Here is a 16112-nt window from a genome sequence, read left to right as displayed (position 1 = left end):
TCAATTGTTTTTATAGCTTCTCAGAAATTGTTTGAAACTTTCATAAGAAAAGCATCATTTTAAAATTAATTTCATAAAATGTATTAAGATAACACAAATGTAACATTTATTTGGGTCAGGATTTGCTGTGTTTCTAACATGGTAACTACATCTTTGAATCTTATTACAAACTGACATCTCATGAAAATTGGAGGGAAGTTTTTTGAAAATAAAAAACAAAATATATTTATTTTATTTCTGTTCATTTTCACACAGTATTTCAGAACAATTAGTCAGTTTCCTTAAGAGAATAAACAAATACATTACATTCAAGAGCACTCTCAGAGAAGATATGGATAGTTTATAACAAATAACATGTCCTGACCACAACATCACTGGGTAGCATCACTGTCTTCACTGTGGTACTTTGAGGTTCAATTTCTCATCCGGGCAGGCACACCACACCATACAAATAAAAACATTTATTTCATAAATGTAAAAAGTAAACAACAAAGAATAACAGAAAAATGAAACTTTCTATTTGTTTTAAGATGTCACAGCCTAAGTACATGATGAAACTGAAAACATTGTTTAGTTATCAAAACCTTTCCCTTAACCAATGTTTTCATCTTACAGCAAAGAACTGTTAAATTGCTTTGTCATGTAGCAGCCTACCTAAAACTTGGTGCCAAAATCTCCAGAGCCAAAATTCTACTATTTCTAAATACTCACTAAGAGATTTAGTTGTGCGACTTCCTTTGTGTTGCCATATTTGTACTTCATGTGACTGCCAGGCACTCTCTATGTGTTGCACTCTCTATGTGTTTGTGGCTGGATCCACAAAATACCAATACCGGCTAGTCGGAGAAACGCACATGAGGCAGCATGAACTCAAGACTGAGCAGAGACCTGTGTGTGAGCTCTCCTTAAAGAAGGTGTTCAACAGCTGACCACGATCAGCCCTAACCAGCTCATCTTGATTATCTGTCTCCCCCTAGTGGCTGGAGGTGGCCTAGCAGGAGGCGGGGACATTACAGCTGCTTAGAAATCAATGGATCTAGCCAAAGTTTAAAATGTTTTATAATACTTGAGTGGAGTGCCTGTCTGCAGCAGCATGTCTAGGAATTTAAACACTGCATACACATACATACACATACATGTATATATACACTGGTCAGTTTATTAGAAATGTGTCCTATATAGCTCCACCTTCCTGGGTACAGACTGTAACATATTGATGCAAAATCTTGGTTAGTCATTCTTTAGCCCAGGCAGTTCTCAGTCCTGTTCTTGGGGCACCACTGTCCTGTATGTTGTAGTGTTTTAATATATAAAAGAGAGAACACTGCCTTATTTTCGAGAAGGTGAGATGGAACCCTTCCAGATGGCATTGAACCGAAGCCTTGGGAGGATCTGGAGATGCTTAAGTGCTGTGGGTCTGGTTCACATCAATGGAAGCAGCTTTACTGCAGCAGCGGGGCAGCCAGATGTTCGAAGCAGCTTCGGTCAGCGACTGGTGGCTTGTATGTCGCAGTGACTCCAGGAGGAGAGCTTCACCACCTTCCAGGTGTTTGGTCTGCCCACGACGACTGGTGAATGCATGGGTTTGGTGGCAGGTAATGATGCAGTTCCAAAGTGCTTGGGACTGACTGGACTTCTCAGACTCAGCAGGGTGACGGTTCTGGGAACACTCAGATTTTGAGGCTGCGTGACGCTAACTGTAAACTAACTTCCTCATTTTTTTCTAAGATGAAGTGAGTTAATCAGTCATTGGCCATGCGACAGACTTCTTCACTTCATCTCTAAGCGTGGCTTGAAAGGCTTAAGGTGGATGCAAACAAACAAAATAAACACAAAGACAAACAAAAAAGTTCCTCAAATCTGATAGTAAACATTCTATATACTCTGGTCTTGACCGGTACTAACATAAATGTCATCTCTCTGCTTTCTTTCTTCCAACTAACCCTAAAAATGCATTGCGTTGGGGTTTGTTCTGACTTTAGGCCATCCCCTCTTGGGGTGGAGCCAGATAGGTCCTTTTTAAATAAGGGTGATTATCTATTCACCGTCTCCAACTCTAATTGGTGATACACGATCTATGGACGCCTCCTGCACAGGAGTGACCTCTGATTCACCATGACTGAATGAATGAAATACATTTCAAGTACCATAAGGAGCTTGACTTTAGGGCACTAAAGCTATTAGCTCTTGGGGTTGTGGAGAGGTCTTGTACACACCATTTTGTAAGCTGAATCCAGGTGGTGTCCACTACATATCCGAAATTGTTACAAATTGATAATATATAGGTCACTGCATACCTCCCACCAGGTGACCCACAATGTGAACTCTGTATGGGATATAGACTAGACATCCTTTATTATAAAACTCATTGCTCATACAGTAATAAAATACACCTTCAGCCTCGGTCCATATTTGTGAGATTCAACCTCAGAAAGGACACTCCTGGTCAGTGTCCCCTCCTTGTTTCTGTGAGAGTAGCAGCTGCTCTGGTCTCCTTCACCAATGGGTTTTTTGTCTAGCATGATCTCCTTCATTCTTTTGCTGGTGAACTTAAGGCTGTGGTTAGTTCAGCTACACATACAGTGAACTCCTGCCCTGATCATAAAACACCTGACATTCTTTTCTCTTCACCTGATGCTCAGCACGATCACCAAGACAACTGTCTCCTCTTTAGTGGAACTTTCTTGGCTTCTTATAATCACTAGCTGGTCATTTGACTGTTTAGTTATCCTCAATTTGACCCCTCAGTTTTGTTTTCTGCAGTCAGGAAGATGATTTTCATGCTGAAGACACTTTGCATTAGCAGCTCATGCTTCAGTGCTCTTCCCACGATTTTAAAATGTAAGCATTCATAATAATCAACTAAAAATACATTCCATTTGTAAATAACCACTTCTTTGTTTATGAAACTCATTACTTAAACACATTACTCTATTACAAAATGCAAGCATTCAAGGCTACCCTGAAATTCACTTTATATAATCTAGTTGACTCAACAGAAATTCTGAATAAAGATGATATTATGAAGCATTTAAATCAGCATATTATATCAGTTGGGTCCGTTTTCAGTACTTATGTGGTAGGGTCCTGGAGGTCTAACTGCAATGTTGTGACACCTTGAGCTTGTAGTGATGCACCCAGGGACCCTTTTGTTTTTTAGTCCTATATTCAGTGTAGAGATCTATAAAGCTTTGAAAGCCATTGATCCAAAACCTTTCTCTTAGTGTAGCATTTTACAAGCTACAAAATAAGTAAAACCATTAATTGAGAAGAAACTAATTAACTGTAGCACTTTTAATTGCACATGAAAGCAGCATGTTTATTCTACAAATTATCCCACAGCTTTGCACCATGTAGTAGCACAAGATATTGGACATTGGGTTAGCAGCATGATCAGGTTATAAGGCCATTCTTCCCTGCCATATTGCATAACAAAGTAGTGAAAATTATAACATCATTTTCAAGCTTATACTGCAGCACTGAAGCAAATAGTAGAACTGAGTCCTCATGTGTCCTCGGTGGTCATTTGATTTTTCACTTTTGTTTTCTCGTGGAAGGAAGAGTGTTTTCTTGCTGAAGACACTTTGCATTAGCAGCTCATGCTTCATTGCTCTGGGAGAGTTTAACACTTCATGACTGAGAGCTGATCTACATGATCAAACATCAAAAAGCCATCATGGCTTTAATCACCATCTTCATCTGGATGATCATCACCTGCACCTCACGTAAGAACACATTACATTTCAGTGGTAATCATTAAAATTCACTGAAACTCAAATCTGGCTGAACATTCAAAGCATCTTCCATTTATAAAGGATCAGTTCTGGTGTGAAATACAGAGTACTGTACAATAATGTAACTTAACAGGTAACTTTTAAAACTTTATTTTTTTTTTACTTTCTCTGATATCTCAACCTTTTTTTAAGACAAAGTATCTTTAATAATCTGTATTAATGCAGTCTCTCCTCTCTCTCTCTCTCTCTCTCTCTCTCTCTCTCTCTCTCTCTCCACAGTCTCTTGAGGGCAGGCTGTGTTGACTCAGTCTGGAGATCAGACAGTGCAGCCTGATCAAACGATCAAACTGTCACTATTACCTGTAAACATGATCCAGCGGTTATTTGTGCAAATAATCAAGAAGAAAAAAGCCCTGTGTGTCCTGATATCATCAGATTCCTGGAGAAGCTTCTAAACTCCTGATATATTTTACTGATGCTAGAGTTTCTGGAGTCTCCTCTAGATTAAACGGCAGTGAGAGTGGAAACAGGATTGACTTCACTCTGACCATCAGAAAAGTCCAGCCTGAAGATTCAGGAGTTTATTACTGTCAGAGTGGACATCCCACTGGAAACGACAACTGGGTGTTCACACAGTGAAAAATCATCATACAAAATCCTCCTTCAGTCAGACTGTACAGAGACTGCACTTCTGCAGCTGCAGGTGCTGAGGGGGAAGATGACACAGCCCGCTGAAGAAACATCTAAAATACACAGCTGAATGTTTGTATACTTATTTTTGTGAGGTATTTACATTAACTTGCTATTAGGTAAATTCAGCTGTCTTTATATTCACCACGGTAACCAAAAGCTAAAAAGAAATGTATTTATTTATTTATGTATGTGTTTCAGTGTTTTATGTTCTTTATACAACTTTTAATGTTTTCCAGGCGTCATAAAGACACAGTGCTCCCAAAAAGATCTAAACAGACCAACACATACACACTTTTTGCTATATATTATATGTAACATTATATACATACAGTCCAGTCCTCAATCATTTGCACCTGTAGTAAAGATGAGTAAAAACGGTTATAAGAAAAGTCATTAACTTTAAAAGAAATAAAAGAATTAACTTAATCTCACACTGAAAAAATCTGAAAAATCCAACTATGAATTGAAGTAAATTTGTTCTGTGAAAGAAACAATTACACAGAAGAAGAAATAAATATTTTCAACAAAACCACATGTGCCACAATTACAACCTCTAGTCAATAAAACAGCACTTACTCTTCTCTTATAACATCTTATAAGATTGGAAAATACAGAGCAGGGAATTTGAGACCATTCCTCTTTACAGAATTTCTCCAGATCATCAAGGGTCATAAGTCCTTTTTTGTGCACTCCCCTCTTTACCTCACCCCACAGGTTTTCTATGGGGTTTAGATCAGGGGACTGAGATGGTCATGGCAGAAGCTTGATTTTGTGTTCAATAAACTATTTTTGATCTGGACATATGTTACATATATTTTGGAACATTGCCCTACTGGTGAGTATATATACACCATATACATAATATACATATACAATGTACAAATGTACAGTCTGTGAAATTGTGCAGTGTGTTATATAGCTACTGTTGAATTGTAGCTGCTAATGTTCTAGCACTCATCTCGTGGGAGAGGGGGATGGATGCAAGAGGTGGAGGGTAAGAATAGTCTCAGTGATGCACCCGTAGAAGATCCTCAGAATTCTGGCTGATGTGTGAGCTAGGTGTTCTATATCTGTGTGATGGCAGTGCAGATCTTCTGTGGATTTGTTTGGTCCGTACATGAAATGAAGGGGGTCCAGAGTGTCTGGTATTATGTTTCATATATGGGCTAATGTGAGTTTTTCAAAGCATTTCTTTGCAATTGGAGACAGTGCCACAGGCCTATAGACATTAAAACAAACCACTCTGTTTTTCTTTTGGAGAGGCACAATGGTTATCTTAAAGCAAGAGGCAATTAGAGCATGTGCTGCAGCAAGTTTGACAGCAAAGACATCAGCCAGCTCTGCTGCACATGATATGAGTCCACGACCATGTATGTTATCTGGGCCTGTTGCTTCTTTGGGTTTACTCAGTCCTGCAAACTTCTCCAGAAACCTATGACTCCCTTCTTACGGAAACCCTGTTCTGTGGGTTTCAAAGCATAGAAGTGATCTGACGAGGCTGTTGATTTCCCCTCTATGCTTGTTGCATCTGGTGTCAGCGGTGTCGTAGTGATGCTCCAGTTTCAGTTTGTATTGTATCTTAGCCTCTTTAGTGGATCTATGTAGGTCATACCTGGCCTTTTTGTGGTCATTAGAGTTGCTTGAGACAAATGCAGTGGAGCGAGCACCTAGCATGAACTGAACCTCACTGTTTGTCCAGGGTTTTTAATTGGGGATATGTCCAGATACGCTTTGTGGGCACTATTTTCTACACAAGTGCTGATGTAGCTTGTCACGCACCACCTGTTGCATATTTCTCTAGGTCAACAGTATCGTCATCTTGCACAGAAAAACTCTGAACAGCTCCCAGCTGGTGCTAGCAAAGCAGTCTTGAAGCATATAATACACTTCCTCAGTTTATTAGCAATGCGTGTGGCTGAAAAAGCCAGACCTTCTAATTAGAAAGGCTCAACATACATTTGATGTATAATTATCACATGCTCTTCTATTAAAAATATGTGCCCCACTTTGGATTCTGACTGCATGTAATATGTCATCTTAGAACTTTTCTTTTAATATTCTTTGGACTTCTGTCAAGTTAATGACATGAGTATTATTGGTATACTATTACAGTCGTAATAGTAAAAGTGTGCATTAAGAATCTTAACATGTATCTTTTTTGAGATACTGATATTAGTAGAAAAACATATGATTATATATATATATATAATATATATATATATATATATATATATAATATATATATATATATATATATATATATATATATATATATACATAAAGTATAGCATATATGTTTTGTTTAAGTTTTCACAGTTTTCACTCTACACACACTTAATAAACACCTCTTTTGTCTCCCAAATGACTCTATTATCATAGACTCCTAATTGATGTCAGCTGCACATCCTGATTTCATGGGAAAATAAGGTGTTCAAAGTCTGTGCCAGCTATAAATATAATACCCAAATTTACAGAGATACTTGAGCTACTGTAGAGAAACACCCACATAAACACAAGACATCCCAGGAGTGTGTGTGAAACCAAACTCATGAGTTTGCATGTATAGGTTTGCAGGGGTACTATGGCAGATTCTTTTACAGATCAGAGCACTGTAGAGTGTCCGTAACTACAACACTACAGTCAGCTTTAATACATTATCAGTAAATGTTAACAGTGTTAACAGTAAACTGATAACAGTGCGATTTTATCAAAATATTTTTTAAATAATTCAAACACAGATAATAACCTCTACTGTGTGCATTATGCAAAAAATATCTGATAAAAAAAAACCAATATAGCTTTGATTCAAGAAGCTTTTATTTTGCAACATTTACTAAAGCAAATTCAAAAGATATAAAATTGAGAGCCTTTGACAATAAAATCTGAAATAGATCTGAGAGAGAGAGAGAGAGAGAGAGAGAGAGAGAGATGATAGTCTGGAGTTTCTGTTGTCTGAAATAGTCATATTCAGTTCTATCAGTCATTCTGAGACTCTTTCACTTCCCTTTAACGGACTTTATGTTCATAAAGCAGAACTGAGAGCAGCAGCTCATTTAGAGTAAACAGTCAACCTGTTAAATTAGTTTCTTTAAAGTGACTCCCTAAACACAATTTAATTTTAATAATATTTAAGGAACAAATTATCATTCTGATAAAAGAAAATCAGTTAACAAACTAATAACAGTATTTACAAGTACTTGAATTTAAATGTCTAACGTATAAAAGTTGTATATGTTTTGCTTATATAAACAAAAAAGCAAAATAACAATTGCGATATTGAGAAATTTGAGATCAAATGTAAGCATAATTCATAGCAATGAAATAATAATGAATTAATTCAACACATATTTTTTGATCCCTGTATTTAATTATCTGTGTATTTATTAGCGTAACTCTAATATCTAATAATTGAATATTTATGCTGAACAAACTATAAGATGCAAATACTGAATATTCCCCTGAAATTCACTTCTAGTAATTTACATTATGAAACAAGCATGTACCAATAAATCAACTGTAATAGTTTTTAAAATTAATTCATGAAAATGGAAAATGAATACAAATGAACCATATTATAATTAAAAACACTGACCTAAAATTATTGAAATTAAATGTATGGTCTATTTTTTTTAATATAAGAAAAAATAAAAATTTAAACATGCACCATTTTAATAACTAATAAATATTTCAAATTGTATTGTACATTATAGTAAAAAGAAAATGACTTACTTCCAACAGAGAGTCGAGTTCCTCCACCAAAAGTCCTCCACAGTGATACAACCTCATTCAGTGTCTGTACAAAAACCTCCTGCACTAAAGCTGCACTGTTTAACTAGAACAACTCAAACCTGCTACACACAATGATTTAATTCATGATTTATAGCAGCTTCATTAACCAGAAAACCCAAAACACATCACAGATGATGTTTCTGATTCATGATTTAAAGCTATTTACAGCATTAACTTCTAATTCTAGTGTTAATAGTTTTTAGCATTTTCTTCTTCTTTGATAGGATTTGGTTTAAACCAAAAAGTTCATCATCAAATTACTTCCTCATGGATTTCAATGGGAAAACAATGAATTTTCTGTGCTTACTTCACAAAACTAGGTCTGGATGCTCCCCCAAAAAGTCCAGGAGTGAATCTCATTAACTCACCACCCAACAACCTCCAGTCAGATTCTGACAGACACAACAAGCTGAACACACAAGGGAAGATGATGTTTATAGCAGTTTATCGCCCCCTGTGGGACTACTGGAATAAGGACATCGGTCTAGTGAGAGGATAAAGAGAGAGAGAGAGAGAGAGAGAGAGAGAGAGAGAGCGAGAGAGAGGGAGAGCGAGAGCTGCAAGTCCTGCAACAACGGCTGCATTGTCAATATAAAAACAACATAGAGTTAAAAAAAAAGATGCAAAACAAACATTCAGTAAATTAAAAAGTCACTTAAGTCATATAAAATTCAAACGAAACTACCACACAACATGTAGTACTATATTACTTCACGTTTCTGCTACAGCACTGTTGTGAACAGATCTCAGGCCTCATTCTGAAACACCAAGAACATGTATTTATGTAATGAAAGAAGTATCTCCAGTGATGAACTGTGTGAGTTACTGCACGTGAAAGACAGGAAGTGCAGCTGATAGAAGAGAGTTTTGCATGATCACAGCTCCACACACTTTAAGAGTGCTGGTGTGATCAACACTGGAGACTTCAGTCCTTTCAGACTCACTCACACACAGCACAATGATGACCACACTGGTTCTACTGCTGACCACACTGACCTTCTTTCCTCAGGGTGAGAGCACATTTATTTCTATGCACTCAAGTTTGAATCTGGTAAGACTGTAATTTCAATGCAAGCAATATTTTACCATTTTGACATTCTTTTTTTTTCTTTCTTTTTGTCTTTTTCTTCAGTTTCCCATCAAGAGGTTCAGTCTCCTGAGTTTGTGTCTGCTGAAGCAGGAAAGAGTGTCTCTATTAGCTGTACTGGAACTAGTGGAGTTGGTGATGATATGAGTTGGTACCTACTGAAACCTGGAGAAGCTCCTAAACTCCTGATTTATCAGGCAAACACATGCAAGTCTGGAGTTCCAGAACAATTCAGTGGTTTATATTTAGGGCTTAACTTTCAACTGAGCATCAGTGGAGTCCAGCCTGAGGATTATTACTGTATGGGGGTATATAGTGATACAGTGTTCACACAGCATCATACAAAAACGTTCCTTAGTCAGACTGTACAGAGACTGCACTGCTGCATCTATTGCAGGTGTTGAGGGGAGATGAAGAGACACAGAGCAGAACAGCACACACACACACACACACACACACAAATCAGCTTCCAAAAGACCTTAGATGTGCCTGTTTTACACTCAGATTGTCTTGTTTTCTTACTTTTGTACTTTTAGCGCACAAATTACTCAATGTTTATTACACTATATTTTTAATTATTTTAGTCTTATTAACCCCTTAAATGGCACAAGGTTTTATTACACACTTCTTTAACCTAAGAATATCTCAGCCAGTTGATACTGAAGTCCCTGTAGTACATTTTTCTATTTTTATTTTTCTACTTCATTTGAACAATGCAGGTGTCCTGCATGAAATTTTCATGATCCATGGTCCTACAGAAACACTGCAAAATTACTGACAATAAAATGTCTTTACATTTGTTTTGTTTTGAAAGTTGAGTACATTGTTGTCTTTTCTTGTGAAGCACCATTTTGGAGATTAGTAAGAGTATTATCATCATTTCAGCACCTTAAGAAGAACATTTCTATATTGCTCATTGTTGGAAACACAAAAGAGTCACAAAGACACAAACATATTCAGATACAACAACCTTAACAACCTGCTGTGGTAGTGTGAGGTAATTAACATACCAACTGTCCTTAGATTTAATACATTTAGAATGATAACTTTTTGCTTTAATAACTTGAATGCTTTTAGTATTTATACATGCAGGATTTCAAAGCTAGTAGAAAATAGTGGAAAAAATATGAATTATTGACGTTTTCATATCACGCTCAACATTGCATCTTACATATTAGATTTAACAGTTTACAGAATGTCTGAACTGAGCTAAAATATGCACTGGGTAGAAATACAACACTACCAGTAGTATTTCTCTTTAAATCAATGAATTCATTTCAGGAAATTCCCAAATCACAGTAATTTATTTGGCAAATTTAACTTTATAATAAAAATATAAAAATGATCAAACTGTATAGTTGCATGAAAACATTTGGGAATTCCTGAGTAAATTACTAGGTTTTTGACGTTCTCAGTGAAAATAAGTTAAATTATTATTTATTATTAGGGGTGGGACTCTTTAGGCACCTCACGATTCGATGCGATTATAAAACGATTATTGATGCATCTTTTTTCTCTTTACAGGATTTCTATCTTCCTACTGTCTGAGGACTTGGTAGTTTTAAAGCAAAGTATTTGTAATGCTGAATCTCGGCTCCAAAGTGTGCAACATAGCGTGAAAGCCCCGGTTCTCAACGACTGAGAACAGACAGCAGACAGCAGGTCACATAGCACCGAGGTCTGGCCTCGCCAGTAGCCAACGAAAAAACAGAGATTAAGACGAACATTTGGAGGACTTATTCGCATTTATAAGCAGCACGGTTGGTTAAATCTGCTGAGAGACTGTCTTTCTCTAAAAAGTTGCGAAAATGAACTCGCTTCTCTTTCGAATTTTCCCATTCCACCTTAAATGGTGCAGCAGTTACATTCGGCGCCTAAGGCAGAATTTAAGGTGGAACGGGAAAATTAGAACGAGAAGTGAATGAGAAGCTACTTCAGCCTCGTAAAACAGCCGGATGCTGAGACATTTTACAAGAAACTCTTCTAGTTTTGAAGAAAAGTTTTATGGCGGAGATGGGAGGAAAGCGGCTATAGCTAAAGCTTAAAGCAGAGCAGAGTAAATCTGCGCTCTCGTTGATATTTTTAGCATACGTTAAGACATCAGCACACACTGAGACATACTGCACATAAAATGTTGTGGCTCCCAAGGTGGTTTGACTTTGTTGAAAGGACAAAATGATTCTGATTAACATTTGGGTTGTGACTCCTGACCTAACATAGCTTTTAATGCAGAGGGAGCCGGTCGGATTTTTCACTCATCCCGTTGTGTTTTTGTTATCTGCCGCCACAGACTGTCCGGGCGCTGCACTTCTGCACTTCCAGGTTCCGCCTTTTGCGTTCCGTCAACATTACGTTATAAATTAAATAATTGGAAAATCGATTTTTGACATTTGTGAATCGATTCAGAATCGTTCACGTCCGCATCGCGATGCGTCTAAGAATCGAGCTTTTCCCGCACCTTTATTTATTATATACTATTTATTTGGCATATTGCAATTAAAAATTAAAACAAAATGTGACTTGAGCAAAAGTTATGGCAAATATCATAGAACAATAAAGCTGTGTAACGCAGCTTCACTGCCATATTACACATGCTGTAAAAGTGTACATGAGATCAATAACTAAACATTTCAGGAAGCTCCCGTTTGACCAACACATCAAATAACGTTCTCTATGTGAAGACTCACATGGCAAAATTTTAATCATAACATTTCAGTTAGCACTAACCACATATATCTGCCTGTTTCTACAGTCAGGAAGATGATTTTCATGCTGAAGACACTTTGCATTAGCAGCTCATGCTTCAGTGCTCTGGGAGAGTTTATAGCTCTGTCAGTTTAACACTTCATGACTGAGAGCTGATCTACATGATCACACATCAAAAAAGCCATCATGACTTTAATCACCATCTTCATCTGGATGATCATCACCTGCACCTCGGGTAAGAAAACATAATCAGATTTTATCATTAAAATAAAGAATAAATAAATTAAAGGAATAAGTTCAGGCCTGAAAAACAGAGTGATGTACAATTATTAACTTCGCAGTTTAATTTTTTGAATCTTGAAGATTTTTGATGAGAATGTAAAAATGTGTTTTTCTGATATCTCAAACTCTCTCTCTCTCTCTCTCTCTCTCTCTCTCTCTCTCTCTTTCCCTGTCTCTGTCTCTCTCTTTCTCTCTCTCTCTCTTTCTCTCTCTCTCTCTCTCTCTCTCTCTGTCTCTCTCTCTCTCTCTCCACAGTCTCTTTAGGGCAGATTGTGTTGACTCAGTCTGGAGATCAGACAGTGCAGCCTGATCACACTGTCACTATCACCTGCAAACATGATCCTAAAATTGGTTGTGTAAGTGGTGATGATGAAAAAAAGACTGCATATCTTGGTATCATCAGATTCCTGGAGAAGCTCCTAAACTCCTGATATACTATACTGATAAGAGAGTTTCTGGAGTTTCCTCTAGATTCAGTGGCAGTGAGAGTGGAAACAAGATTGATTTCACTCTGACCATCAGTAAAGTCCAGCCTGAAGATTCAGGAGTTTATTACTGTCACAGTCTACATAACACAGGAACTTCCACAAACACAGTGTGGGTGTTCACACAGTGAAATACAAAAAACCATCATACAAAAACCTCCTTCAGCCAGACTGTACAGACACTGCACTGCTGCAGCGGCAGCTGCTGAGGGGGAAAATGACACGACCCACTGAGGAGGAAACTAAAATACAAACACAGTCACATAAACAGAAAAGATCTTTCCATGGCATTATGAGAAAAACAAGCTCATAACGTGCCACTAAGATCATTATAATCATATTGTTTTATTTATTCAGTTTGTCATAAGCCTTTCAGCTTCTTCTCATCACTGCTTTCTCTTTCTGGTTAAAAATCCTCTTTCTGCTACTCTTTTCTCAAATTAAAAAAATAGCTGAACTTTTGTCTCATTATACTGCTTGCTGAAATGCTGATCTCTTAAAAGAACTATGTGTGTAACTATGTAGTGAGTAACTATTACTCACAAAACCTAAAAGATGCTACTAAACCTACTCTGATTAGTTTTATTCACATTAGCCTCTTCACTTGAGTGAGCACTGCCCTATGCATTAGAACCATTTGCATAAAAAAACTCCTGGATGGTGGTTAGAAGAAATTATTAAAAAAAAGAAAAGAATAAGCTTTCCTTTACAATCTGGCACTGAGTGAAATTAACCATTTATCAGAAATTCCAGGCGTGACTATTAAAAAAAAAAAAAGTTCTGAATTCTTACATGCTTAAAACAAGAAACAAAACAACTCTCAACAGATGAACTGGAGACAGAGACCATTGATTTACATTAAGGCACTTTTAGAGGATAAAATCAGAGAACTCTTCTCACGTGATTAACAGCTTTTCTTCAAACACTCACAATGTCTGGAAGGCAGTAAAGTCTCCCAAAAACAACTTCCAATCTGACCCATTTCGTACTTAATGACTAATTTTTGATCTTTAACAAAAATGAGCTATGCCACACTTTTAAAGGGAAACTCCACCAATTTGGCAAAATTACTTAATCATTCAATGGTTTAGATGTAAACAAAATCATTCAGAGTGGTTTGGTGTGAAATGGACCTTTCTAGAGAAATTCACAGTAAGAACTATTCACCATTGTAGTACTAGGAACCAGATGTCCTTATGTCTACACTACGAATATCACCATTTTATCTGCAATCCAGAATGACCAGTGAACTTACATGTGTCTTATATGTTTTTATGCCATGTTGATAATGTTAAAATAGTGCTAAATAAAAAAAAAAATTGTTTTCTTTGGGTACTATTTTTTCCCTACAATGCCCCGTTTCTACATATCACCCTGAACATGTTTTGTGTCATGTGGGTAGGCAGTGTTGTGCCACACAGTGCCAGCGAAACTCAGCTTATGTGTGTAATGTTATTCATCAGAGGAGCTGCGATAGATCACAGCTGCACCTTACTGGTTAATTGTTCAGATTGATGGTAAACTGCCCTGTGCCAGCATGCAAAAATAAACGGAGAAAATACAGTATGTTGCATTTTTTAGTTGCTGTTACAAATACCAGAAGTCCTGAAGTCGTGGCTAATTGTTCTGAAGCCACACAAAACTACCAAAGTCAAACAGCTCTAAGCTAGCGACCGACGAAGACGACTCAAGATCAGTGAAAGAAGCTGATTTCCCAAAAGCTGGCTGCTAAAGAAAACTGCTGTTCCCTCTGTTGTATTTTCCATCATAGAAACTGGAATCAAGGTAAGAAACCTTTGTAAGTGAAATAAATAGGTCATCGTTAGCCACCCTACAAATATCAGTGTTAGCCATAGTAAAGGCCATGCAGTAATAAAATAACTATTTACCTTACTATCCAACCCCATAAACTGGTCAGCAGAGTAGGAAGTAGTTGACACCAAGTCAAGTCAAGTCAAGTCAAATTTATTTGTATAGCGCTTTTTACAACTGATGTTGTCACAAAGCAGCTTCACAGAAATCCATTTAGGACAAAGTTTCAACATGAAATGTAAATCCTCCAGGTGAGCAAGCCAGTGGTGACAGTGGCAAGGAAAAACTCCCTCAGAGCTGAGGAAGAAACCTTGGGAGGAACCAAGGCTCACAACGGGGGACGCATCCTCCTCTGGTCAAACTACCTACAAAATTATTATACTACTAATATTAATAGTAGTAGTAGTAGTAGTAGTAGTTAGGAGTCCACTTCAGTGTAGAGTGGGAAATGGAAGTGTAAAGGTAGGGAAATGGAGTTACCACCCATTTCCATTCACCCTGGGTTGTTTAGTCTCTCTCTCCCCTTTGGATCCCTCTTCTTAAAGCCGCTGCAACTCCTTTGTGTATTCTGGTTCAAATTGACGTGGCTCTATGACATTTTGGAAACAGACCTCCTCAAAGTCCTCCGCATAAACTGCCATCTTCAAAATAGGTAAGAAAATTTGAAAAAATAAACTGTAAACAAAAGCTCCTGCAGCTGTGTAGCTTTTAGAGCCACAAAATGCTTTAGATATCTGGTTCCTACTATAATGGTGTAAAATTCTGACTCCAAACACCTGTAAATGATTCTGTTTACATTTAAACTATTGAAGGATTAATAAATTTTACAATTTTTTCGCTGCCACTGGCTTTAATGTATCAGATGTAACTCATGATGTAAGCCATGGTCTCTTCACACTCCATTCCTGCTCTCCATAATGCTGCCTTATACATTTCATTTATTTACAATAAAAATATCTTGTAAACGGGTAATCATCAAGGTTGTCATAGTCACTTCTTACATTTTTAGAAGAATATTTCTAAAACACTTAGTCACTATTAAAACAATATATGCAAACTTTAAAATTAACACCATTAACACTTGTTTATTAACTATTTTAACGTCAAGGCAGAGTAAAGATCTTTTTATGAACACTGAAGCTCCTCCTAAAGCCTGAGTAAACTGATTAACCCAAGATGAACCAGTTAATAATCTCAGCATCACTCAACAATTTTAAGGGATTATAGAACTGAACATTGGCATAATTTTATTCAAATGAACAGTGTTACAGTGCACATGTTCATGACTGATAAGCTTAGCATCAGTGTTGTACTGGGCTCTACATGCACTTTGTGTTAAGTTAAATACATATCATTAACTGCACATCACACAGCTGCTGACATTGTAGTCCAATTTGCAAGATTAGGTTATTGTGAATTAAATAAAAAATACAACAGCATGTTTCATGTGCCAATGTGTATTCTAAGTGTATTCTGAAAGCATTACTTTTTATGAATTGTAATAGAGCACGATATTTAGGACAG

The sequence above is a fragment of the Colossoma macropomum genome, unplaced genomic scaffold (genome assembly GCF_904425465.1).
Source record: "Colossoma macropomum unplaced genomic scaffold, Colossoma_macropomum, whole genome shotgun sequence".
NCBI lineage: Eukaryota > Metazoa > Chordata > Actinopteri > Characiformes > Serrasalmidae > Colossoma > Colossoma macropomum.
The sequence above is the reverse complement of the archived record's forward strand: the minus strand, read 5'-3'. Positions refer to the sequence as shown.